The 27,831-nt window shown below is 48.4% G+C and overlaps 1 protein-coding gene across 20 annotated transcripts in view; it reads left to right on the top strand.

Annotated features, from left to right (window-relative positions):
- Window positions 1-27,831, top strand: part of MAP4 (microtubule associated protein 4) — a 253,956-nt gene that overhangs the window by 33,696 nt on the left and 192,429 nt on the right. For all 20 annotated transcript variants that reach the window (XM_040355307.1, XM_040355322.1, XM_040355319.1 and 17 more), the window contains exon 2: window positions 14,293-14,329. The gene's annotated coding sequence lies outside the window, so the exon portion shown is untranslated. The remainder of the gene's footprint in view (window positions 1-14,292; window positions 14,330-27,831) is intronic.

Consider the following 27,831-nt stretch of genomic DNA (forward strand, 5'->3'; position numbering starts at 1 on the left):
TGAATCGATTTGCCCTTGCAACTCGTTTCAGATTTTAAATCCATTTTTTTCCCCAGCCCTACTTTCAGTGCAATTTCATGTGCTTTGCACTTGTAGTCTGCACTTGTAGTGCAAAGTGGATTTGCCTTTCGTAAATGACCCTCCATTGTGTAAATGCCTCAATGTTATCTCAGCTTGCAGAGCTTACTGAAAATGCTACATAACTAAGCTCCATTTCATGCTGAATAAACTAAATTATTAATCTATCTTTAAATGGAAAACTATCTGTAGCTAGAAGTTATTTTTTTACCCACCCTGATGGTGCAGTCCTCCGTAGACGCAGTGCATGCTTTAAAAAAAATAAAAAAAATTATATATTTTTATATTTTTTTACATTTATTATATATTTTTATATATATATATATATATAATGTGTGTATGTGTGTGTATATATGTATATGTATATATGTGTATGTGTATATATATATATATATATATATATATATATATATATATATATATATATATATAATTTTTTTAATTTTTCATTATTTATATTTTATTTTTATATTTTTACATTTATTATTTATTATTTTTTTTATTTTTTAGTGTGTATGCATGAGAAGGGAGGTTGTTTGACTAAATATCTGTTTTATGATCCTTTTGGCTGAATGAAGTGACTGACCTCTTAGTTCTTTGGCTTCAAATTTCCTCATGTTGTGGTACCTGCAGGTATTGTCACCTGGGAACGTGGCGATCACATGGGTTGATATTGTGGCGTCCGGCTGCTTCCCACCATCTTTTGTAGACATGCACTTGACTGAGATCGTGTTTTTGGCTGATCGAGTCGGCCATCTTTTTTTCTTGTGTATCCTTTTGGTTGTGTGGCTGCATTTGGTTTATGGCTAGCGTTTGGGTGGTTTTGGGTACCAATAGTCCGACATGGAAAGCAGGGTGTCCGTAGCCAAAAGTATATCCCCCCCCCCCCACACAGCACATGGGGTACCACCATTTCAGCCTGTGCACTTGGCGTAGTACCAACGGAAGCACCTAGCTGAATTATATGGCCGTACCTCTGTAATCGTGGGTGTCTACTAATGATTTTGTGTATTACTCATTCCCGGTGTGGCAAACCTGACCAGTCTAGGCTGCTGTAAACCAGTTTTAGGTGTAGATCATCCACACGCATTGCAATCCTATTGCACTCTCTTATATCCACATGCATTGCAATCCTATTGCACTCTTATATCCACACGCATTGCAATCCTATTGCACTCTCGAGGTATGAAAGATTTGTGACCAGAATGGTTAACATTTGTAACATACTTGTGAACAGCCGAGTCAGAAGTCCTGCTGTTTGCGTCGGGGCAGATTAGTCTCTGTATATAAACACATCTTGGCCCAGGCTTGGTTAGCAACAAGTCAGTTGTCTGCATTCCCAGGGTCTAGTTTTAAAGGAGAAGTGTGAGAATTGGGGGGAAAAATAAACGTTCATACACTCCATGTGCCTGCATCAGTCTGATGCTGCAGTTTTCCCCTACCGGCTCCAAGCGTGAGAACTGAGCAGTCGCATGACCGTTGATCACTCAGTTGTCAGCCCACCCGGAGCTGAGAGTGGTGACTGTCAGTGCTCTCTACTTTGCTTCTCCAGCACTTGAGGATGGGGAGCAAAAGTGACGGGCTCAGGTTCTCAACCGTGCGCTGAGAAGCAAAGTCGGCTGCTGGTCAGGCATGCGGGTGAATCCTGACAATATGGTCAGGTATTGAATTTATTCTTCAGTCTTCACGAGGGAATGGGGGGGGTTTCAGTAATCAAAGCTCTAATGTTTATCCTCCATGACACATCACAGGAAGCACCCTCATGGCTAACGGAGGATAGAATTAGAAATAGACTTGGGAAACTTAGTGATTGTATGGATTCATTCTATCCCGAGGGGGGGTTAGCTTGCAGGCGCGCTCCCTGTTGTACTGTGCAGGCGCGCTCCCTGTTGTACTGTGCAGGCGCGCTCCCTGTTGTACTGTGCAGGCGCGCTCCCTGTCTGAACACAGTGTCCATAGACACAGAATGTATGACTCGATCCCAGCAGCCATTTCTAAGCTAATGGCTGCACTGCTATCAATCTATCCAATCAACGGCCAGACTCTGGAGAAGAGGACGCACAGCAGGTTAAACAGGATCAGGTAAGTAAACGGGGGAGGGGGGAGGCTGGGGGGCATAGGATGCATTAAAGTGGTTGTAAACCCTCGTTTACAACTTAATGATACAGGTAAGCCTGCACGGTTTAGGAGATATCCCTGTATTTGCCAACGTCACACGGCACATGCGCACTTAAGCCAACTGAAGCAATCGCACTATGTGCCGTTGCTTGAGTTGTACTGTGCTGTTCCCGTGCGCAAGCGCGGGAGTGAAGTCATCGCGGCTCCGGCCAATCGCAGCGGCGGATCCGCGATACAAGGAAGTGACTGTGGGACAATATGTTGGCGGCCGGAGGAGGAGACTTGGACCGCTGCGGGGGCTTCTAACAGAGGCAAGTACTACATAATGAGCTACTATGCATACTAGCTCATTATGCCTTTGTCTTGCAGGGTCTTTTTTTTTTTTTTTTGAGGGTGGTTTACTTCCTCTTTAAGGTGAGAAAACCTGAACCTTTTACAACCCCTTAACATTGATAAATCATCAGGACCATATGGCTTGCACCCGAGGGTACTTGGGGGAACTCGGTCAAGTAATTGCCAGACCATTGTTCCTTATTTTTAAGGAACAGTCTACTGACTGGAATGGTACCGGCTGATTGGAGAAAAGCCAATGTAGCACAAATATTTATAAAAGGGCCAAAATGCATCCCTGGGAATTAGACCAGTCAGCCTAACATCAATAGTATGTAAGCTCTTGGAGTGGCTAAGGGACTATATACAAGATTTTAGTAATGAGAACAGTATCATTAGTAGTAATCGGCATGGATTCAAGAAGAAGAATTCTTGCCAAATGAATCTTTCTGACTTTCTGCATTTATGTAGATGCCAGTTCTTGCTTTAAGCTGTTGTCGCATCACACAACATTCTAGAGCAAGGGGTAGGCAACCTCGGCCCTCCAGCTGTGGTGAAACCAAGTCCCATGAGGCATTGCATGACCCCGACTATCACAGGCATGAGTCCTAGAGGCACCTCATGCACATTCCCTGTGCATGATGGGATTTGTAGTTTCACCACAGCTGGAGGGCCGATGTTGCTTACCCCTGTCCTAGAGCAGGGATCTCCAAACTACGGCCGCCCAGCTGTTGCGGAACTACATTTCCCATGAGTCATTGTAAAACTCTGACATTCAGACATGACTGAGCATGATGGGAATTGTAGTTCCTGAACAACTGGAGGGCCGTAGTTTGGAGAGCCCTGTCCTAGAGTGTTCTCTGTTTACTTACTGCTTTGGGTCCTATTTTAGGTGTCCACATTGGTGCCTTTGTTGCGTGGACTCTTCCTATTGGATGGCTGCTGGTGGAGTGATCTCGGGAAAGAGTGACAACGCAGGGGTACTGGTGGTCCCAGGATGCTATCACCATGGGGGGGGGGGGGGGGGGGAGAGAGACTGTCGCATAGCTTAGAAGAGGCTACGATGGAAAGGGTGGGGTAGTAAAAAATAATAAAAATAAACACTTTTTTTTTTTTTTTTTTGATTAGGGCTTTCATGAATGTAAGATTTCCTGTCAAGCTGCATGCTGATGTAATACAATAGTGTGTGTGTGTGTGTGTGTGTGTGTGTGTTTTGTTTTATCCGCTAAATGAATGAGACAGTCCTACATGTATTCCCCCTAATACCCCAATGTCCCGCTTGTTGTGCCCCCAGACACCCAGTCTGTAGAGCACAGACGTCCTGGGACTCGTGGAATGTTTGTAGAGAGGCGTCTTTGATCTGCATGCTGTACAGTTACATTTCTGAGCCGCACACACCCCCCCTGTGTGTAATGGAGTGTGACCGATTTCTCTTCATTCCTCAAAAGTGTTACTATAAAGTCTGCATGGAGTAAACAGGAACAAGTTCTAGCAGAGTCCTCCTCCGCCTCCTCCTGTGGGTTGCTGGAGAGCTGCTGGTTGTGCCAGTGACCTGTCTGTGTATAGAAGTGTACACCTTCCATCGGAGTGTGTGTGTGATTCCCTGTGTATAGAAGTGTGTGTGTGTGTGTGTGTGTGTGTGTGTGTGTTTCCTTGTGTATAGAGGTGTGTGTGTGTGTGTGTGTGTGTGTGTGTGTGTGTGTTTCCCTGTGTATAGAGGTGTGTGTGTGTTTCCCTGTGTATAGAGGTGTGTGTGTGTGTGATTCCCTGTGTGTGTGTGTGTGTGTGTGTTTCCTTGTGTATAGAGGTGTGTGTGTGTGTTTCCTTGTGTATAGAAGTGTGTGTGTGTGTGTTTCCCTGTGTATAGAGGTGTTTGTGTGTGTGTTTCCTTGTGTACAGAGGTGTGTGTTTCCTTGTGTACAGAGGTGTGTGTGTGTGTGTGTTTCCCTGTGTATAGAGGTGTGTGTGTGTGTGTGTGTGTGTGTGTATGTTTCCTTGTGTATAGAGGTGTGTGTGTTTCCCTGTGTATAGAAGTGTGTGTGTGTGTGTGTGTGTGTGTGTTTCCCTGTGTATAGAAGTGTGTGTGTGTGTGTGTGTGTGTTTCCCTGTGTATAGAAGTGTGTGTGTGTGTGTGTGTGTGTGTGTGTGTTTCCCTGTGTATAGAAGTGTGTGTGTGTGTGTGTGTGTGTGTGTTTCCCTGTGTATAGAAGTGTGTGTGTGTGTGTGTGTGTGTTTCCCTGTGTATAGAGGTGTGTGTGTGTGTGTGTGTGTGTGTTTCCCTGTGTATAGAGGTGTGTGTGTGTGTGTGTGTGTGTGTGTTTCCCTGTGTATAGAGGTGTGTGTGTGTGTGTGTGTGTTTCCCTGTGTATAGAGGTGTGTGTGTGTGTGTGTGTGTGTGTGTGTGTGTGTGTTTCCTTGTGTATAGAGGTGTGTGTGTGTTTCCTTGTGTATAGAGGTGTGTGTGTGTTTCCTTGTGTATAGAGGTGTGTGTGTGTTTCCTTGTGTATAGAGGTGTGTGTGTGTTTCCTTGTGTATAGAGGTGTGTGTGTGTGTTTCCTTGTGTATAGAGGTGTGTGTGTGTGTTTCCTTGTGTATAGAGGTGTGTGTGTGTTTCCTTGTGTATAGAGGTGTGTGTGTGTGTGTTTCCTTGTGTATAGAGGTGTGTGTGTGTTTCCTTGTGTATAGAGGTGTGTGTGTGTGTTTCCCTGTGTATAGAAGTGTGTGTGTGTGTGTGTGTGTTTCCCTGTGTATAGAGGTGTGTGTGTGTGTTTCCTTGTGTATAGAGGTGTGTGTGTGTTTCCCTGTGTATAGAAGTGTGTGTGTGTGTGTGTGTGTGTTTCCCTGTGTATAGAGGTGTGTGTGTGTGTGTTTCCCTGTGTATAGAGAGAGGTGTGTGTGTGTGTGTGTGTGTGTGTGTGTGTGTTTCCCTGTGTATAGAGGTGTGTGTGTGTGTGTGTGTGTGTTTCCCTGTGTATAGAGAGAGGTGTGTGTGTGTGTGTGTGTGTGTGTGTGTGTGTCCTTCCCTGTGTATAGATGTGTTTTCCCTGTGACAGCTGCAGATTTTCTCTCCTTCCATCTGTCGGGGGGGGTCGGAGGTCACACTGTCTGCATACTTGTGTCTCCCCTGACCTGGGCAGAATTGTAGGTGCCCCCGTCCTGTGCACATTGCCTGCTGCGGGTTCTATAAACCCTCCTCCCATATTCCGGCCTGTAGTCTGATGAAATTCCTGGCATATCTGAGCTATTGGGCGAGGAGCGGAGGCTGCAGTGCAGGGTGCTGGGAACTCTACATGTCATGTTTGTTCACTCGGTGTGAGAATCTGACATTCCGAGGCCCAGAGGTGACTTTCTGCAACAACAGCGGTCAGCAGCCTCGTGGAAGGGCCTGTCCTGGGGTACAATATTGGAGCCCAATCAACAAATATGTGCTGAATATAATTAACCCTTTGAAAAATGCTTTATTATATATTTTTTTTTTCTGGTGGGGAGTAATTTCTAATATATATAAGGCTGATTTTAGGGCAGACTTTCTCAATTCCCCCCCCCTTTTTTTTGGTCACAGCATAGTCAATGGGCTCCCTGCCCCCCCCTCCACAGTCCTCCCCCTTTCCATGACAGTCCAGGGGCTCCCTGCCCCCCCTTCACAAAAGTCTGGGGGCTTCCTGCCCCCCTTCTTTACGACGGTCTGGGGGCTTCCTGCCCCCCTTCTTTACGACGGTCTGGGGGCTTCCTGCCCCCCTTCTTTACGACGGTCTGGGGGCTTCCTGCCCCCCTTCTTTACGACGGTCTGGGGGCTTCCTGCCCCCCTTCTTTACGACGGTCTGGGGGCTTCCTGCCCCCCTTCTTTACGACGGTCTGGGGGCTTCCTGCCCCCCTTCTTTACGACGGTCTGGGGGCTTCCTGCCCCCCTTCTTTACGACGGTCCGGGGGCTTCCTGCCCCCCCTTCTTCACGACGGTCCGGGGGCTCCCTGCCCCCCCTTCTTCACGACGGTCCGGGGGCTCCCTGCCCCCCCTTCTTCACGACGGTCCGGGGGCTCCCTGCCCCCCCTTCTTCATGACGGTCCGGGGGCTCCCTGCCCCCCCTCTTCATGACGGTCCGGGGGCTCCCTGCCCCCCCTTCACAAAAGTCCGGGGGCTTCCTGCCCCCCTTCTTTACGACGGTCTGGGGGCTTCCTGCCCCCCTTCTTTACGACGGTCTGGGGGCTTCCTGCCCCCCTTCTTTACGACGGTCCGGGGGCTTCCTGCCCCCCCTTTACGACGGTCCGGGGGCTTCCTGCCCCCCCTTCTTCACGACGGTCCGGGGGCTCCCTGCCCCCCCTCTTCATGACGGTCCGGGGGCTCCCTGCCCCCCCTTCTTCATGACGGTCCGGGGGCTCCCTGCCCCCCCTCTTCATGACGGTCCGGGGGCTCCCTGCCCCCCCTTCACAAAAGTCAGGGGCTTCCTGCCCCCCTTCTTTACGACGGTCTGGGGGCTTCCTGCCCCCCTTCTTTACGACGGTCTGGGGGCTTCCTGCCCCCCTTCTTTACGACGGTCCGGGGGCTTCCTGCCCCCCCTTCACGACGGTCCGGGGGCTCCCTGCCCCCCCTCTTCATGACGGTCCGGGGGCTCCCTGCCCCCCTTCATCACGCCGGTCCGGGGGCTCCCTGCTCCCCCTTCACGACGGTCCAGGGGCTACCTGCCCTCCATTCTACAACAGTCATTGGCTGCACATATACCCTTTGGAAACTCATAAAATTGTGCAAAAACATGGGATGCAGCACAGCTTGAGAAATGCTGATTTAGGTCAAGTGCTGCTTGTGGTAGCTTTTTATATTTGATGCCTCTTTGGGATATTAAGCTATTATTATTATTATTAATAATAATAATAATAATAATAATAATAATATTTATTTTTATTCAGGTTTATCCAGCCTGGCTTTATAATGACTCGTTCCTATGTAATGGAGCAGTGTGTAGCGGCATGGAGGGCCCTGAGTTCTGTTGATTTGCCATTGACTGAGTGCGCCTCATACTGTATAATAGAGGAATGACACGTTTTATATTGTAGGGTTCTTACTAGTTGAATCCTGTCCTGTGTCTTTATCCAAGTCACTTAGAGGTGTGTGTGCCGCCTGTGTTAGATGAGTCTGATTTCCTAGAATAGATCTTCACCTCACTAATGTATGGAGGTAATGATGATGTGGAATTACATTTATTGTACGGATCCTGTGACCAACCCTAATGTGTGTGTGTGTATGTATGTATGTATGTATGTATGTATAATATATATATATGTGTGTGTGTGTGTGTGTGTGTGTGTGTGTATATGTATGTATAATATGTGTGTGTGTGTGTGTGTGTGTGTTGTATGTGTATATATATGTGTGTATATATATATATGTATGTGTATATATATATATATATATATATATATATATATATATATATATATATATATACAAGTATAGCCAGGATTATCCTCCATTATATGACGGATGCAATGATGTTCTATAACCGTTTCCTTTTCTCATTGTTCATGACCTCGGATATCTGATCTGTTCTTTGAATTAGTCGGCTTTCTTTTGAAGTGGACACGCTGACTGTACTATCATGTCTGTGCTGCAGGGACACCCCCCCCCCCCCCCCCCCCCCCCGCTCACGTTATCTGCAGCTTCCCGTCAGACGCTAAAGATGTTGGTGACGGTCCAGGCAAAAAAACGCAAATGTCAGCAACTGTAATATCCAAAGGAACCTGGCTGGAGAGAACCTCATCAAATTGCCTCTGGAAACAGCCCAAGGCTTTGTTTTCCAATGAAGTCCCATTTGTTGTGAACAACTTTTAGATGTGATAAATACCCCATGTGTACACCTACGTGAAAAAACACTGTATTTAACAATGTGTGTTCCTGCTAGAATCTGTGAGAGCGCCACTCACTCAGAATATTACAAAAACAGTCTGAGATGATCCAGCGTTACTCTCGATGTTCCTAAAATATAATGCAATCCTCTTATGATCCCAGTGTACATCAGATGATTAGAGGTCATTGAATTGCATGATATTTGGAAACATGGGAGCTAATTTACTAAAACTGGAGAGTGAAAAATCTGGCGAAGCTCTACGTAGAAACCAATCGGCTTCCAGGTTGTATTGTCAGAGGGATTCTACACCCTTTTTTTTTTTTTTAAAGTCAGCAGCTACAAACACTGTAGCTGCTGACTTTTAATAAGAAAACTTACCTGTCCTACTCGCCTGCAATGTCAACCAGTGTGGCAGGCGATTCGTTTTGGAGCACACGGCGGGTTTATTGTGACAGGCAACTCGTGTCGGAGCACACAGCGGGTTATTGTGACAGGCGAGTCGTGTCGGAGCACACAATACAAAAAGATACTTGGGGGGCACAGCCAAAAAATGCCATACATGTAAGATGGTGCTGCTATAAGACCAAATACAGTACAAAACAGATTATAGCGCACACATGCAAAAATGACATTTGTCCTGCAAGGCTAGTTAAAAACACCTGAACATATTCAAAAATACGGGGGTTTGGTCACACTATATAGTCATATAGTGCGAAGCTCACTTACTGCGACAAAGTACCCCGAATTAGTGGGTCCTACCCTAGTAATAGAATGAAAGAACCTGGGTCTCAACCATGGGAGATAAACTCCTCTGTGGGAGAACTGAAGGGATTCTTCCTATACACTAGTGGCCACTAATGTGAGGTAATGAAGAGTGGGAGGGGTGCTCCAGCCCAAGAGACCGTCGGAGCACACGGTGGGTTATTGTGACAGGCGACTCGTGTCGGAGCACACGGCGGATTATTGTGACAGGCGACTCGTGTCGGAGCACACGGCGGGTTATTGTGACGGGCGACTCGTGTCGGAGCACACGGCGGGTTATTGTGACGGGCGACTCGTGTCGGAGCACACGGCGGGTTATTGTGACGGGCGACTCGTGTCGGAGCACACGGCGGGCATTGTGACGGGCGACTCGTGTCGGAGCACACGGTGGGTTATTGTGACGGGCGACTCGTGTCGGAGCACACGGCGGGTTATTGTGACGGGCGACTCGTGTCGGAGCACACGGCGGGCATTGTGACGGGCGACTCGTGTCGGAGCACACGGCGGGTTATTGTGACGGGCGACTCGTGTCGGAGCACACGGCGGGTTATTGTGACGGGCGACTCGTGTCGGAGCACACGGCGGGTTATTGTGGCGGGCGACTCGTGTCGGAGCACACGGCGGGTTATTGTGACGGGCGACTCGTGTCGGAGCACACGGCGGGTTATTGTGACGGGCGACTCGTGTCGGAGCACACGGCGGGTTATTGTGACGGGCGACTCGTGTCGGAGAACACGGCGGGTTATTGTGACGGGCGACTCGTGTCGGAGCACACGGCGGGTTATTGTGACGGGCGACTCGTGTCGGAGCACACGGCGGGTTATTGTGACGGGCGACTCGTGTCGGAGCACACGGCGGGCATTGTGACGGGCGACTCGTGTCGGAGCACACGGTGGGTTATTGTGACGGGCGACTCGTGTCGGAGCACACGGCGGGTTATTGTGACGGGCGACTCGTGTCGGAGCACACGGCGGGCATTGTGACGGGCGACTCGTGTCGGAGCACACGGCGGGTTATTGTGACGTGCGACTCGTGTCGGAGCACACGGCGGGCATTGTGACGGGCGACTCGTGTCGGAGCACACGGCGGGTTATTGTGACGGGCGACTCGTGTCGGAGCACACGGCGGGTTATTGTGACGGGCGACTCGTGTCGGAGCACACGGCGGGTTATTGTGACGGGCGACTCGTGTCGGAGCACACGGCGGGCATTGTGACGGGCGACTCGTGTCGGAGCACACGGTGGGTTATTGTGACGGGCGACTCGTGTCGGAGCACACGGCGGGTTATTGTGACGGGCGACTCGTGTCGGAGCACACGGCGGGCATTGTGACGGGCGACTCGTGTCGGAGCACACGGCGGGTTATTGTGACGGGCGACTCGTGTCGGAGCACACGGCGGGTTATTGTGACGGGCGACTCGTGTCGGAGCACACGGCGGGCATTGTGACGGGCGACTCGTGTCGGAGCACATGGCGGGTTATTGTGCCAGGCGACTCGTGTCAGAGCACACGGGGCAGGCAGTGTGCCAGGCGACTCGTGTTGGAGCACACGGCGGGTTATTGTGCCAGGCGACTCGTGTTGGAGCACACGGCGGGTTATTGTGCCAGGTGACTCGTGTTGGAGCACACGGCGGGTTATTGTGCCAGGCGACTCGTGTCGGAGCACACGGCGGGTTATTGTGACAGGCGACTCGTGTCGGAGCACACGGCGGGTTTATTGTGACGGGCGACTCGTGTCGGAGCACACGGCGGGCATTGTGACGGGCGACTCGTGTCGGAGCACACATGGCGGGCATTGACGGGCGACTGTCAGCGCACACGGCGGGCATTGTGACGGGCGACTTGTGTCGGAGCAGACGGCGGGCATTGTGACGGGTGACTCGTGTCGGAGCGCACACGGCGGGCATTGTGACGGGCGACTCGTGTCGGAGCACACGCGGCGGGCATTGTGACGGGCGACTGTCAGCGCACACGGCGGGCATTGTGACGGGCGACTTGTGTCGGAGCAGACGGCGGGCATTGTGACGGGTGACTCGTGTCGGAGCGCACACGGCGGGCATTGTGACGGGCGACTGTCAGCGCACACGGCGGGCATTGTGATGGGCGACTCGTGTCGGAGCACACGGCATGTGTTTGTAAATATGGGAAGACAAGCTGCCATGTTCTCGCCCTACACTAGATAAAATCATGGAAATTGCACATTGCATGCTTCTTGCACTCCTCTAGACTTCATTGTTAGAAGGGGATTGCGGACACTTGCCATTTTATTTTATTGCATAAGTGTGATGGGCGACTCGTGTCGGAGCAGACGGCGGGCATTGTGACGGGTGACTCGTGTCGGAGCGCACACGGCGGGCATTGTGACGGGCGACTCGTGTCGGAGCACACGGCATGTGTTTGTAAATATGGGAAGACAAGCTGCCATGTTCTCGCCCTACACTAGATAAAATCATGGAAATTGCACATTGCATGCTTCTTGCACTCCTCTAGACTTCATTGTTAGGAGGGGATTGCGGACACTTGCCATTTTATTTTATTGCATAAGTGTGAACCAGGCCTTATGGAGATCAGTCTTCTCAGTTTATGAACCTAATTACTCCTTTCCATGTCCGGCTTTTTGGTGGAGGAGAATCCTTGGTTATCATATCGGTAGAAGGTACAAGTCTCTGATCACCGGAATCACTCTTCAGTCATTGGAGCTTCTAAACTCTCCACATTGCTGATTTATGAGACGGTTCTGTACCCTCCCAATCTTTGTCTTCTGGATGTGTTACATAGTTGGGTTGAAAAAAGACACAAGTCCATCTAGTTCAATAATAAAAAAGAAATAAATTAAATATACAATCCATACACCCAATCCTATACCCACAGTGTTACTTTAAGGACTCGGCTCGTATTGGAATCTCGGTTTGGTGAAGTTGTCCTCGCTGTTCTTCTTTCCCTTCCATTGTGAGTAGAGCGGCTCAGATGGTCTTTGTGGACGGAGTCTGCGAGGGATGAGAGCCTTGTGTGCTGTGCACAGGATGATGTCACTTGGATTGTGCAATGCTCAAACTATTTCTCAAACAAAAGCCGTCTGACGGGCCGCTCTCTGGCTGCTCTGTAATGTGAATGCTGAGCAAAGAGGCGGCTTTTGTCTTCTTCTTCCTTCCTTTTTTTTTTTTTTATACTTTAATTGCTACTTCATCAATAATGTGGAAAGTGTCTGTGTGACATAATGTGGAAAGTGTCTGTGTGACATAATGTGGAAAGTGTCTGTGTGAAATCAGTCCTGAGTGCTCGGCCGGCCGGTTGCATATGTCTGAATAGAGTGGGTAGTGTGAGTAAAACCCACACATGGTACTTTGTGACTCTGCGGCAACTTAAAGCGGTGGTTCACCCTTATTGACAACTTTCCATCATTAAATTAGGCATAGAAGCGCGAGCTACAGTATGCCTGTATTTATTTTTTTAGCCCGGTACTCACTGTGCAATCGTAGCGAGACGATTCCCACTCCCCGCGGGGAATGGGCGTTCCTATCCAGAGGGAGCATGATTGACGGCCGGCTCTGGCACGTCATGCTCCCCGAAGATAGCCGGAGTAGGTCTCGACTCTTCACGGTGCCTGCGCACAGACTATGCGCAGGCGCCGTGAAGCGCCAAGTCCTATTTTGGCTATTTCCGGAGAAGCGTGACGCGCCATAGCCGGCCGTCAATCATCCTCCCTCTTGATAGGAACGCCCATTCCCCGCGGGGAGTCAGAATCGTCTCGCTAGGATTGCACAGTGAGTACCGGGCTAAAAAAATAATTACAGGCATACTGTAGCTCGCGCTACTATGCCCAATTTAATGATGGAAAAAAAAAATGTTTTATTAGGGTGAACCACCGCTTTAAGCTGCTAAACGGAACACAACTTTGTGTGTTTGTGTGTGTGTGTGTGTGTGTGTTGTGTGTCTGCACATAAAAATTATTCAGCACATCTCTGCAATACATGTGTATTTTCCCTGTTTTGTCTCTTGAACATGCAAGTAAAGGTACCCTTGATCTTTCTGGATATTACTTCTGTCTCTTTGTATCACAGGGTGTTGTGTAGTCCGGGGGGGGGGGGGGTACTTTGGCAAAGCAGGAGGAACAAGTAGTTTTCTGTACTTTAAAAAATGTCTTATTTATTATTTTTAATTTTTTTATACTGAGTTTTTCAGCACTTTTTTTTTTTTTTTGGCTGAAAATGCCCCTCCTCTGCTTATACTCGAGTCACCTTTTTGCGTTTGATCTCCCGGACTTTGGGGACCTGGTACCAGCCCGCCGTAGGTCCCCCTCTTCAAGTGTGCAAAGTTTGTTGTCCGGGGGACCTACGGCCGGCGAGCACCCCCCCTTTTTTTTTTTTTTTTCTTCCCCACCACTTTCATAGACTCCGTTTTTTAAACAGTCATTTCTCTGGTGACTTTGGGGGCCCGGTATCTGCCGGTCGTAGGTCCCCTGGACCCGGAACTTGGCACACATGTAGCCCCATTTCTTCTCTACAAGTGTGCAGTTTGTTGTCTGGGGGACCTACGGCTGGGGAGCACCGATTTTTTATTTTATTCCCCCCCCCCCCCCCCAAAGCAAGGCACCACCGAGTGGGAGACGTGAAAACTAAGAGGCCGCGATTTCAGGGGGGTGCCTGTGTAAACATGGTCTATGGACCTCAATTCGCATCAAAGTAGTGCAGGGACTACTTTTGAAGTCGCACAGATATGAATGGTTATCATTGGGAATCGACTTGTCATGCGACTCTGACGTCCAAAGTCACACCTGAGGGACCTGAGCGGTGTTCATCCGCCTGCTTAGAGTGGAGAAATGACTGTTTGGAACTGGTATTGGGATAATGGAGAGCTGAGCATATTATGGTCTGGAAGCCGGCCTTGCTGCTGTGTATGTGACCCTGGCAGCCGTTCTGCACTGATAGAGAAACAAAGACTATGCAGTAATATCTCTAGACTTCCTGCCCTCCTCTGTATTATGGGGGGGCTGAATGAGAAGAATGTAACATCTTTATCTATAAATGTTTTTCCACAAGAATTGCAATTTTTTCTTCTTTCTAGTTTAATTGTAATTGTAAAATGTGTGCGATCCGGGTGAGAACTTTATAAGGGCAAATCTATTTTATCAAGATCCGTACTTATGGTATATTTCTCTTTTCTAGGTTACCTCTAACAAAGTGCGCACAGACGTCTGATAAGGTAAAGTTACTTTCCTGTGTTTTTGCTCTTTTGGTTTAATACATCCGCCCCGCCAATCGACTACTTTGGGTCTTTTTAATGCCGAACTAAACGCTGCAATACTAACCTCCCAACTTCAAATATTTGGTGCCTACGTCGTCTTCTCCTTGGCTTGTTTCCGGGTCTTGGGTTGCATTGATTGGTCAGCACAGGAGGATGTAACTCCTATATAGTTCATTCATCGCGGCACAAAGGATGCTGAGACTGTACTCAGAGCTGCGCATGCATAGCTTGCTGTACATTCTAAAAGACTGTGACCAGGCAGATGTGTTTTTTTAGAATGTACCATCTGCAATAAAGGGAAAAGTCTCTGCACTTAAAATCCACTTTAGAGAGGCGCTCCAATAAATTTTGTGTTTTTAATAAAAGTCGGCAGCTACAAAATCTGTAGGTGACTTTTTATAAGCAGTCGCCTGTCCTGCGATCCAGCGGTGTGGTCATCCGAGCCGTTCCTTCCCTCACGGCTCTGTTCCACGGTGCCAGCATCTCAACTGTGGGCACCCGGCTGTGGCGGCCTGCGGCTGCGCTGCACATGCCACTTTGTGCATTGTGACTGGTCCCACAGTCTTCTGGGACCTGTGATGTGTTCCAGAAGACTGCAGGGAGGAAGGGGAAAGAGAACATGTTGGGGACCTGCGAAAACCAGGTACCTGCCCTCCCCTCTCATTAACCACTTAAAGGGTCACTAAAGGAATTTTTTTTTTTTCTGAAATGACTGTTTACAGGGTATAGAGACATAAAAGTTAACTGATTCCTTTTAAAAATGATTAACCACTTGCTTTCCAGCCCATTGTCAAAATACGTCCTGTTTTTAAAGATGGATATCTCGGTAACGGCAGCAGCTGCTGTCACAACTGAGGTATCCATCTTTAGTGCCGACGGTCCTGTACACGATAACGGCGGTCTCCGCGGCGGATTCGCCGCGAGATCGCCGTTATCGGTGGCGGGAGAGGGCCCCCCCCCTCCCGCCGCTGTCCCGCGCCCTCCGCCGCTTACCGGAGCCGTCGGTAGCGGCGGAGGGGATCGTGACCATCCGGCAGCTGAGCGGGGACGAGACTGAAGGAAAAATCTCCTTCGCCCGTCCCCCATAGCTCTGCTGGGCGGAAGTGACGTCAAAACGTCAGTCCCGCCTAGCCTCTTAAAGAGACATTTTTTTTTTTTTTTGTCATTTGAAAAAATGACATTTCCAAATTTTTTTTTTTTTCTTTTTGCATTTAAGCCCAAATATGAGATCTGAGGTCTTTTTGACCCCAGATCTCATATTTAAGAGGACCTGTCATGCTTTTTTCTTATTACAAGGGATGTTTACATTCCTTGTAATAGGAATAAAAGTGATAATTTTTTTATTTTTTTTATTTCAGTGTTAAAAATTGTAAAATAAGTAAAAATAAATGCGAAAAGCAAAAAAAAATTTTTTTTAAAGCGCCCCGTCGAGCTCGCGCGTAGAAGCGAACGTATACGCGAGTAGCGCCGACATATGAAAACGGTATTCAAACCACACAAGTGAGGTATCGCCGCGATCGTTAGAGCGAGAGCAATAATTTTAGCCTTAGGCCTACTCCGTAACTCAAAAAATGCAACCTGTAGAATTTTTTAAACGTCGCCTATCAAGATTTTTAAGGGTAAAAGTTTGACGCCATGCCACGAGCGGGCTCAATTTTTAAGCGTGACATGTTTGGTATCATTTTACTCGGCGTAACATTATCTTTCACAATATATAAAAAAATTGGGCCAAATTTATTGTTGTGTTATTTTTTAATTTAAAAAAGTGAATTTTTTCCAAAAAAAGTGCGCTTGTAAGACCGCTGCGCAAATACGGTGTGACAAACAGTATTGCAATGACTGCCATTTTATTCTCTAGGGTGTTAGAAAAAAATATATATATAATGTTTGGGGGTTTTAAGTAATATTCTAGCAAAAAAAACTGTTTTAGTCTCGTAAACACTGAATCTGAAAAACAGGCTTAGTAACGAAGTGGTTAAAAATAGATTAAATTCTATCATATAATGTGCCTCTAGTTTCACTTTCGGTTTTAAACTGGTTTCATGTTTATGTGAAGTAAAGAGACCCACAGAACAAAAGCAAACAAATCCAGGGCAGTGTTTTTGTTTTTAAAATGAATCTGATTGGTTCTGAGGAGTTTTAGACACACAGCTTAGACCACCGTGAGAAGCTCCCATGAGTTTTTTTCATAAGGAGCCAGACAAGCAGGAAGTGTGGAGATCACAGCAGAATTACAGCAACTTCAAAGCAAAAACGAGCAATGAGGACATGAAACCAGTACTGCAGTAAGGTAAAGGAAGCTATTTAGCTAAAAAAAAAAATTCCTTTAGTGATCCTTTAAGGACCCCTCACTGTGTGTGTATATATACGTAATTTTTTTTTAAAAGATGAATATCTCGGTAATGGCAGCAGCTGCTGCCACAACCCAAGATATCCATCTTTCCTGTGAGCGGTCCTTTAAACGATAACGGTGGTCTCCGCAAGCGGATTCGCCGCGAGATCACCGTCATCGGCGGCGGGAGAGGCCCCCACCTCACGCCGCTCTCCCGCACCCTCCACCGCTTACCGGAGCCGTCGGCAGTGGCGATCGGGTCCTTCTTCCTGCTCGGCTGGGATACAAGTGAGGGCAAGATGGCCCCCACCCGTCTCCATAGCAGGGCGGAAGCGACGTCAAAACGTCACTTCCGCCCATGCTTCTTAAAGGCATATTTTCTTATTTTTTCAGATGACAAATTTTTTATGTGACGTCTTTTTGACCCCAGATCTCATATATAAGAGGACCTGTCATGCTTTTTTCTATTACAAGGGATGTTTACATTCCTTGTAATAGGAATAAAAGTGACCCATTTTTTTTTTTTGTGTAAAAATGTATAAAACAAAAAAAAAACATTTTTTTAAAGCGCCCCGGCGAGCTTGCGCACAGAAGCGTGAGCAGCGCCCGCATATTAGATGCCACTCCACGAGCGGGCGCAATTTTGAAGCGTGACATGTTTGGTATCATTTTACTCGGTGTAACATTCTCTTTCACAATATAAAAAAAATAAATAAAATTGGGCTAACTTTACTGTTTGTTTTATTTTTGAATAAAAAAAGTGATTTTTTCCCCAAAAAAGTGCGCTTGTAAGACCACTGCGCAAATACGGTGTGACATAGTATTGCAATGACCGCCATTTTATTCTCTAGGGTTTTAGAATTCTGTGTGTGTGTGTGTGTGTGTGTGTGTGTGTGTGTGTGTGTGTGTTCTAAGTAAGATTTGAGATTTTTCTTTTTTATTCTTTTTTTTTTTTCTTTCCTGCAACTAGTGGTTGCAAGAAAGAAAATCCAATCTGTGGCCATCCCAAGTGAGACATGACTATTAACTGCAGCCTGTGTTTACATACTGTAATGTTGTGATTGGTCAAAGCGATCGCTGGGTACAGAGCCACTCGCTTTTGACTCTGCACCTGTTGCCTGTGATCCTTTGTCCAGTCACATACATGAGTGCAGTTCCTGGAGGATATACAGGTATGTATACCACCGGAAGAGGATTGGCACAGTGGCCATTCTGTAAGGTGTGTTTGGTGTCAGGCAGGCAACCATTGGCTCGGTGCTGTGAGCACTTCCTGGCAGGATAGCTCAGACCTCAATCCGAACACGACTGAGATCATCCCTAATTACAAAGTGAGACTACGGGGAGGAAAGCCTGAACAAAAAAATGAATGCAGCTTACTAGTCTTTAGATGTGGTCTCCAATATGCAGTAAAACCTTGGTTTGAGAGTAACTTGGTTTGAGAGAATTTTGAAAGACAAGCAAAATGTTTTAATATATTTTGCCTTGATATAAGAGCAGCGGCATGTCACAACTAAGTATAGAAGAGAGGAGCCTCTTGGGGCTCTTTCACACTAGCGGACTGTTCGTCCGCTCATTACAAGTCCGTTAACGGACTTGTAATGAATCCCTATGGGATCGCGTCCGTTAGCGGATGGAGCATCCGCTAGCGTCCGCGTCCGTCGGGATCCGCTTTTCCCGAACGGAAGAAACCCTATTTTTCTTCCGTTCGACGGAGCGGATGCAGACGGACAGACGGTCCGTCTGCATCCGATCCCCCATAGGGGAGAGCAGAGACAGGGCGGTCCCTGCACTGTGTGCGGGGACCGCCCTATCTGCCAACAGCTCAGCGGGGATCCCCGCTGAGCTTTGGCGGACACACGGAGCGGACCCAGAAATGGCCCGCTCCGTGTGAAAGAGCCCTAAGTGTAGCAATATGGTTACATTTAATAAAGGGACAACATTTGGCAACTTATTGCTACACTTAGTGGTGCCTTTTATACCCTGTAAAAAAATAAAAATGCTTTGATATACAAGTGCTTTGGATTACAAGCATGTTTCTGGAACTAATTATCCTCGCAAACTGAGGTTTTACTGTATTACATTTGTGTTGTGGAACATGAGGGTGAGAGGGTAGGACTGTTGTAGGACGGAACATGAGGGTGAGAGGGTAGGACTGTTGTAGGACGGAACATGAGGGTGAGAGGGTAGGACTGTTCTAGGACCTCTTCTTTTTTTAATTTTTTTTATCTTGCATATTTTGTATTCTTTTCCTCCATTGCTGGAAGGGCCGCAGCTGAGCCCGGATCTGTTGCTAGGTGGCAGTACAAGTTCAGTCGTTGCTTCTTCTCCTCTTTATTGTATTACGTAGCTGAGCCCTCCGTACGGAAGATGAATCCTCAGTCCTGTCATTAGGAGATCGCCGGGATTGTTTCTTCGTTCTGTGGAGCTGCGCCCGTCTGCTTTGTCCGCGCCGCCTGCGAGCCGCTGACTAATTCTCTGGCTGAGAACCACCGTCTGTATGACAAACCTTTTTAGGAAGTTGGGCTTTCCGTTTTGGAAGAGATTTGTTTCTTTTATTACACAGGAAGTGGGTCTGACTGTTTAGTGTGAATGGAAAGTTTGTTTTTCTAGTGAGGTTGCAGTCGGGTCCTGAGTGTCAGGCTGAGCGCTGCGATTCACTTCTCACCCAGTGACCGAGCCTCTACAGGACATGGGGAAGGGATTACCCAGCCAGGGCAGTGCCACTTCTTCAGGGTGGTGGTTGTAATATTGCAGATCTGTTTCACCCCGACCAAAGGGCACCAACTCATAGCAATTAATCCGTCCACAAAGCTGGGAGTCTTTTTACATTTTTTTTTTAAATAAAGATTAATTGGGGGTTTTAAGATTCAAAGGTAAAACGCTTGGATTGCATGCACAGCAGCCAGAGGGACTGTGTGCAGGGGGCCCCAGGACTGTGTGCAGGGGGCCCCAGGACTGTGTGGCGGGGGGGGGGGGGGCCCCAGGACTTCCCTCTTGGGCAAATGTGCGTCTGCTAAAGTATCAATTTGTATTACTCTTTGTTTTTACTATAATGTAGTGGCCTCCGAACTGTGGGCTGGATGGGGCCCTTTTCTTACCTTTTGTGCACAATTCATCCCGCTAGACACTAATTTTTTTTTGGGGGGGGTACTGCTCCTCCCGCTGCTAGGGTTACGCGTGAGTAACTTGTATAGCGCTACAAATGCGAACATTTCTCTTTCTCAGCAACATAGCATGGAGACATACATGGATGGAGGGGGGGGGGGGCATTTTCTTTTAATTTTAATGAATGAAATCATGATTTTGGTTTGTGGAGTTCCTCTTTAATCTGGAAGTAGAACGTTTGTTCATTTTACAGTGTGTGTATAAATATAATTTGTATTGCTTTCTCATTAGAAGAAATTCTAAGGTTGACGTGATCCTCCATTGTTCTTTGCCTCCTCCAGTTGCCCTGGGAGAGGGGGGGGGGGGGCAGAAATCTGTTCCTTACATATGAGATGTGATGTAATGCTGTGTGAGGAATAGTTTGTCATATAACTGGAGGGCTTTATATAAACATCCATTGAAGAAGAATGTTGGTAGTAATTGTTCTCTTCCTTCCCCTCCTGTAGTAGGGAGTTCCGTGTTCCATCCATCTCCTCGGTGTCTGGAGAGAGCCGTGTTTGTGTGTCTCGGCAGAAGTGGCTCCCCGGTGTGCGGTTACATCTCCATGGCAGCGGGGGACGAGACGGCTTCTGTTCATGTCGGTTATCCTAGATTATCTATTTGGGCTCCTTCACACTGGCTTTGCCCTCTGAAGAGCGATCTGCTTTGGAGAATAAAACCCTGCGCACAGAGATGCTTACTTGCCTCTTCAGTGGTCAGTAACCCCCCCCCCCCCCCCCCCCCCCCCGCTCACCAGCACTCTGTGCTCCTTCCCGCAGGCACCCCTATAGCAAGCTGGGTGCTATGGGGGCATCCATGTGATCATCTTTCACTTGGACATTGTTCCTCCCACTGGACACCAGTGTGGGGGGGGGGGGAGCACTGTTGCTGGACACCAATGTGGCGGGGGAGCACTGTTGCTGGACACCAATGTGGGGGGGGAGCACTGTTGCTGGACACCGATGTGGGGGGGGGAGCACTGTTGCTGGACACCAATGTGGGGGGGGGGGGAGTACTGTTGCTGGACACCAATGTGGGGGGGGGGAGCACTGTTGCTGGACACCAATGTGGGGGGAGGAGCACTGTTGCTGGACACCAATGTGGGGGGGCAGCACTGTTGCTGGACACCAATGTGGGGGGGGGGGAGCACTGTTGCTGGACACCAATGTGGGGGGGGGGGGAGCACTGTTGCTGGACACCAATGTGGGGGGGGGGGAGCACTGTTGCTGGACACCAATGTGGGGGGGGAGCACTGTTGCTGGACACCAATGTGGGGGGGGGAGCACTGTTGCTGGACACCAATGTGGGGGGGGAGCACTGTTGCTGGACACCAATGTGGGGGGGGAGCACTGTTGCTGGACACCAATGTGGGGGGGGGGGGGGAGCACTGTTGCTGGACACCAATGTGGGGGGGGGCACTGTTGCTGGACACCAATGTGGGGGGGGCACTGTTGCTGGACACCAATGTGGGTGGGGGGGGGGGGCTTTTTTAAGGTGAAGTTATTCTTTTAATCCCAAAAGCAAGAATGTATTAGATTGTTGTATGGCTGCATTCATTTTAGTGTGTGTGGTGTGTGTTTTTTTTTTTTTTTTTTTGGCTCCCTTTGATTTACTTCTGGTGATCCAGCCAGCAATTCTGTTGGTTATGAATAGAAATGCTATCTTGCATTCACTCCATTTTTTTTTTACTTCACTTTATTTTTATCTTTTCTCATTTAATACATACACATGCCTATTCGGCATCCATAACAATTCAAATACATTATTTTCAACATGCGTTTTTACCTTCCCAAGATATAACAGTGTCTCTCTATTAATCCCCCCCCCCCCCCCCCTGTCCTCTACACTCTACATACGGAATCTCTCCATTTACCAGTTTTGGTGGTGCGACACTCGCATCTCCCAACCAGGAGTGCCAAATCTCCTCAAATTTACCCTCTAACTTCCTATCGTTTATAGGCCAGATGTTCTCTACCCAATATAGAGTTAACATACGCAACCCATTGCTTCCCTGTGGGAACCGCCGGGGCCAACCAATAACGTGCAATGAGCTCTTGCCAGGTACAACAGTCTAGTTACCATATACCGTGTTTCCCCGAAAATAAGCCCGGGTCTTATTAATTTTGGCAATTTAAAACACACTAGGGCTTATTTTCGGGGGGTGTCTTATTTAACTATGGTATGTACAATGATCCTAAAGTGGGTACCTTTCTTGCAGCTTCCCTGACTTTCCTGGCTGTTGCATGGTCTGCCTGGGCTCTTCTCTGCTCCAGGATCCCCGCTGGCGTCGGCCTGCTCCGTGCACTGGGGAGGGGGCTGCGGGCGGCAGGAGAGCAGAGGAGGGGGGAGCCGGTGTCATGCTGGCGTCGGCCTGCTCCGTGCACTGGGGAGGGGGCCGCGGGCATCAGGAGAGCAGAGGAGGGGGGAGCTGGCGTCCTTCTGGCATCAGCCTGCTCCGTGCACTGGGGAGGGGGCCGTGGGCGTCGGGCGGGAGGAGAGCAGAGGAGGGGGGAGCCGGTGTCTTGCTGGTGTCTGCCCGCTCTGTACGCTGAGGAGGTAGGGGCTGCAGGCATCGGGCGGGAGGAGGGGGGAGCCAGTGTCCCGCTGGCGTCTGCCCGCTCCATGTGCTGAGGAGGGAGAGGCTGCGGGCATCGGGAGGAGAGAGGAGAGGGGAACCTGCTGCAATCATTCAGCAAAATGAATTTAAAAAAAAATGTTAAACTAATTTTACTAGGACTTATTTTCGGGGTAGGGCTTATATTGCAGCCCTCCCCAAGAATCATGCTAGGTCTTATTATCGGGGGAGGTCTTAATTTCGGGGAACCACGGTAGTACTTTCCCCCTGAATGTTCTCCAGGGTCAATAGCCCCTAGCAAGTACACAAGAGGGTCCAATGGGACTGGTACCCATGCTACTCTAGTAATACACTGGGAGACTTCCTCCCAGTACCTGTGAAGCTTTGGGCATCTCCATATTAAATGAATGAAGTCCCCTTGTTCTACTTTGCACTTTGGACACATAGGGGTATCCCTTCTTCCCCATCTATGCAGTTGTGGCGCTGTTCTATAGGCCCTGTGTAGAATAAAGAGTTGCGACAATTTATGGGACGCCGAGACGGACACCACAGGAACAGATTCAAGCGCCCTTTCCCACTGGTCTCCGTCTATCTCCCCAATGTCTTCCACCCATTTCCTACGACTTCGAAATGAGGCATGGTTCTGTATTGTTACAAGCAATCCCTCATATATTTTTGTTATCAGCCCTCTCCGAGCATCTGCGTACAGAACCGCCTTCATCAAAGGTGACGGTGATGTTACCACCAGCGGTCGTGTTTGTTGCTGTACCTGTAGAGCATGCCGAAGCTGGAGATACTGATAAAAGCCCCGAGGGGCTAGTTGGTATTCCCTACACAGCTGTTCGTATGTTTTCAGTGTCTCGCCCTCGTACAGCTGCGAAAAGAACCAAATTCCCCTCATTCACTCTATTTGTCACTGACAGGCGTGCTTATAATGGGTCAGCTTCCTATTTATGTAAAACCTTTGCCCTAAGCCATGCATGTCCCAAGTCCGGCCCACGGACATATACATAGATTTTATATATATATTCTTTTGTGGACGCAAGCACAGCATCACTGGGGGGTGTGTGTGGTGTTAGGGTCACAAAAGATGTATACTGTATTTTTTCCCCTGAGGGGGCGGGCGAGTGCCATCGGATTACATACAGCGAGAATCTCCTATTTACTCTGCGGCCTCTAATAGGAAGTGCCGTTGCCTGCGCTGCCATTGGACGACTGTTCTGCCTGTGATTGAAGGCGGGACTTTGTATTAAAGGCCACCAAGTAATCAGGAGATTCTCTTGTATGTAATCTGTTGTTGCTTGTCCTGCCCCACTCCCTGTCTCCTTCAAGGCTACAGATGGGTATCAATCAGGCTGCATTTGTGGCAGTGGTGAGGCTTCAGACTGGCACTGATTGGGCTGCATTTATGGCAGTGGTGAGGCTTCAGACTGGCACTGATTGGGCTGCATTTATGGCAGTGGTGAGGCTTCAGATGGGCACTGGGCTGCATTTATTGCAGTGGTGAGGCTTCAGATGGGCACTGGGCTGCATTTATGGCAGTGGTGCAGATTGGCACTGGGCTGCATTTATGGCAGTGGTGCAGATTGGCACTGGGCTGCATTTATGGCAGTGGTGCAGATTGGCACTGGGCTGCATTTATTGCAGTGGTGAGGCTTCAGATTGGCACTGGGCTGCATTTATGGCAGTGGTGAGGCTTCAGATTGGCACTGGGCTGCATTTATGGCAGTGGTGAGGCTTCAGATTGGCACTGGGCTGCATTTATGGCAGTGGTAAGGCTTCAGATTGGCACTGGGCTGCATTTATGGCAGTGGTGAGGCTTCAGATTGGCACTGGGCTGCATTTATGGCAGTGGTGAGGCTTCAGATTGGCACTGATTGGGCTGCATTTATGGGCACTGACCCTTATTTTGCTTTTAGTTCTTTATTTCAAATGTTAATCCCCCCCCCCCCCCCCCCCAGAAACTTCCCTCTTAAAGTGAAGGTGCATTTTATACGCCGATAAATACCGTATATCCAAATAACACAAAGCTCATCCTTTGACTCCTCACCCCAAAGGCAAGAGAATTCTTTTTGGGCTGTGTATTTAATTTGAATGGTTGGAAGAATGTCGATCGCTCTTCAGAGATCAGAGTGTAAAGGAGAGGAGCCCTTCTTCTAACGCTGGCGGAGAAGTCTGTTCCCTTTCCTAGTGCTGATTACTGGATGAGTGTCAGCTCTTTGTACATTTTGCCTTCTTTATTGGCTCCCTAGTTGGGAAAGCACTAAAAGTCCCAGCATGTCCTGACAGAAGCCCCTCCCGCTATCAAAGTCTCATATTCTTTTCTATTACCTGAGATTTATTTTCTTCATCTCCTGATCCGGCCAATCCTGAGAGGCGGATGGGTTGTGTCCGGCTCCTCCTCTTATCCTTGGGAATCATTTTATCCGGCAGACACTTCAGCACTAATCCCGCCTGAGCGCCGTTCTCCTCCTCCGGTTCAGGAATCCTTGCAGGCGGAGCTGAATTCTGAACAAATCCCTCATTCCAGATGCATGAAGGCTTCAGAGTAATGTACCCTTAGGCCTGCCAGTCTGGTTAAAGCAGAACTCCGGCCTTCCCCTTCAGTCTTGCACAGTTGTATCGACTTCTTCTCTCCTGGACCGAAATGGCTTCCTCTGATTTCACTGCACACTGCAAGCTTCTCACCATGTGCATTAGAAGCTGCAGCAAGTTGAAGCCCCGCCCCATTTCCTGGCTAGAGGACGCCCAGCAGCATCTTGGCTCTTGGGCGCTCATCCTGAATGAATGAATGAATGAATACTTATATAGCGCAGCACATGCAAACTTAATGGCCTCTGGGCGCTTGTTGTTCCTGTCTCCTTTGGTATCAAAAGAGATGAGTCTTGATCTTTCTCCTGAACGTCAAGTGGTTCTCCAACCGAATGCTGGTTGGTAAAGCGTTCCATAGTCTAGGCCCTTGGACCGCGAATCTCCTTTCTCCTTTGGACTTGTATCTGGCTTTGGGTATCTGGAGGAGATTTTGATTGGTGGATCGCAGAACGCGATTGGGATTATGAGCTTTTATTTTTTCGCATAGATAATGAGGAGCATTCCCATAGATACATCTATGCGTTAGACAGAGTGCTTTAAAAGTAATTCTGTCTTTTTTACTGGTAACCAGTGAAGGGTTCTCAGCGAAGGCGAGATTGATTCCCAGGGTTTTTTCCCAGTCACGAGTCTGGCGGCCGTATTTTGAACGACTTGCAGACGAGCGATTTGGTACTTTGGGAGTCCGAGGTAAAGGGCATTTGCATAGTCCAGTCTGGAGTTTACAATCGCTCCCACCACGACCCCTATGTCTTTGGGAATAAAAGGAGTGAGTCTGCGTAGTAGGCGCAGCAGATGGTGAGATCCGCTGACTACTGACCCTATTTGTGCGTCCAATGTCATGAAGGAGTCAAAGATGACCCCGAGACTTTTGACTTTGGCGCTAGGGGTGATGATTTTGCCCAGAATGGGCGGGGGGGACCAAGTTGTTGCAGGTTGATTCATACGCTTGGCGTGAAACAGGAGAAGTTCTGTTTTCTCTCCGTTGAGTTTAAGATAACTCTTTGTCATCCAGTCCTCTATCAAAGAGAGGCATGTCTCTAGATTGAGGTGATGATCCTTTTAATTGCAATTGTGGAAATACAGTTGCGTGTCGTCTGCATATGAGTGGTAGAGCAGTTTTTGGCTGCTAATAATCTCAAAAAGAGGACGAAGATAGATGTTGGAATAACACTGGCGACAGGGGGGATCCTTGAGGGACTCCGCACGATAATGTGCGTTTCTCAGAAGTGAAAGGTCCTAACTTCACTATTTGCGATCGGTTTTCCAAAAAAGAGGAGAACCAAGATAAATCTCCTTCTGCGACTCTGGCTACTTCAGCTAGCCGAGTCAATAAAAGCTTGTGGTCTACTGTGTCGAAGGCTGCGCTTAGGTCCAACAGAACCAGAAGACAAGATTCTCCTTCGTCTGCGCCCTCGAGAGCGTCGTCCCATATTTGAGCAATGCGGTTTCTGTCCTGTGTCCAGGCCGGAATCCCGATTTGAAATGGGTCAAGTAGGTTGTGGGTATCTAGATGCTGTTGTACCACTACTTTTTCCATTACCTTTGAGAGTACATTTAGACCTGTTATTGGACGACGGTGGAGTGGGTCCTTGGGGTTCAGGTTGGGTTTCTTCAAGATGGGTCGAATTATACCCTCCTTCAACTGGGAGGGCACTATGCCTTCCCTGAAGGATTGGTTGATAAGCTGCGTGATGGGAGGTGCCAGGATGTCGGCGCATTCCTTCAGCAGTTTAGTGGGGATGATATCATTTGGCGCGGTGCTGTTACGCAGAGTACCAATGATATTTTTAGTGGCATGGATAGAGATAGGTTCCAGCGTGAACTTACCTGGTTGTGGTGAATTACTGCAGGTATTGTGTAAATCATTACGGGGAGGGTTGAGGGGGAATTATTTTGCTAAATGCTTTGTCGGATCCCCTCGATTTTATTAATGAAGTAATCCGGCCCTCCAGCTGTTGCAAAACTACAAGTCCCATCATGCCCCAGCCTTTGGGGGTCATGCTTGTAACTCAGCCTTGCAGGGTCTCATGGGACTTGTAGTTCTGCAACAGCTGGAGGGCCGCAGGTTGAGCGCCCGTGATTTGCGCGCCAGCCTGGGTGTCCCTTGCATTCCCCTTTCATGGATTTAATTCCTGGAGGCGCTCAGTCACATGTGGGTGTTACCTGTGCAAATACAACCTGCCCCAGGAGCGCCCCCTCCAGACTGACATCCATCACAGCATATTGATATTTGCATAACTCCTCCCACTGCATTAGGACTTGAAGGCTCTTGAGAGGAGTACTGAGGCTTGGCTGCTGGGATGTTTTCAGGAAGCTCTGTACTGGCCCCTCCCCCAGCCACAATCTGCCTTCATTGCACAGAGACCCAGTGTGGAATAAAATAAGGTGTAATGGAAACACAATTTTATTTAAAAATAAATATTTGCAATTTGATAAGTGGGAAGGAACCAAGGAAAGTTCAATACAAGCAGAATTTTTTTTTTTCCGCCATCCTGTGTCCCATTGCAGAGATTTCCCTTCACTTCCTGTCCCATTGCAGAGCTTTCCCTTCACTTCCTGTCCCATTGCAGAGATTTCCCTTCACTTCCTGTCCCACATCCCAACTGGAAGTGAAAGGAAATATCTTTTTAGGTAAACACTTTATTACTGGAGAGTATTTGTCCCAGCTGTACATGGCAACCTATCCCATTCTAACTTCATTTCCAAAGCTTATTGTGTTTAAAGTGTGTTTTAATTCTCTACTAGTCCAGCAACCTTTTACTTCAATTTTTCCTGGGGGAAAAAAATGCGGTGTAATCCGCCTGTATGCACAGAGCC

The sequence above is a fragment of the Rana temporaria genome, chromosome 5 (assembly GCF_905171775.1).
Source record: "Rana temporaria chromosome 5, aRanTem1.1, whole genome shotgun sequence".
In the NCBI taxonomy this organism is placed as follows: domain Eukaryota; kingdom Metazoa; phylum Chordata; class Amphibia; order Anura; family Ranidae; genus Rana; species Rana temporaria.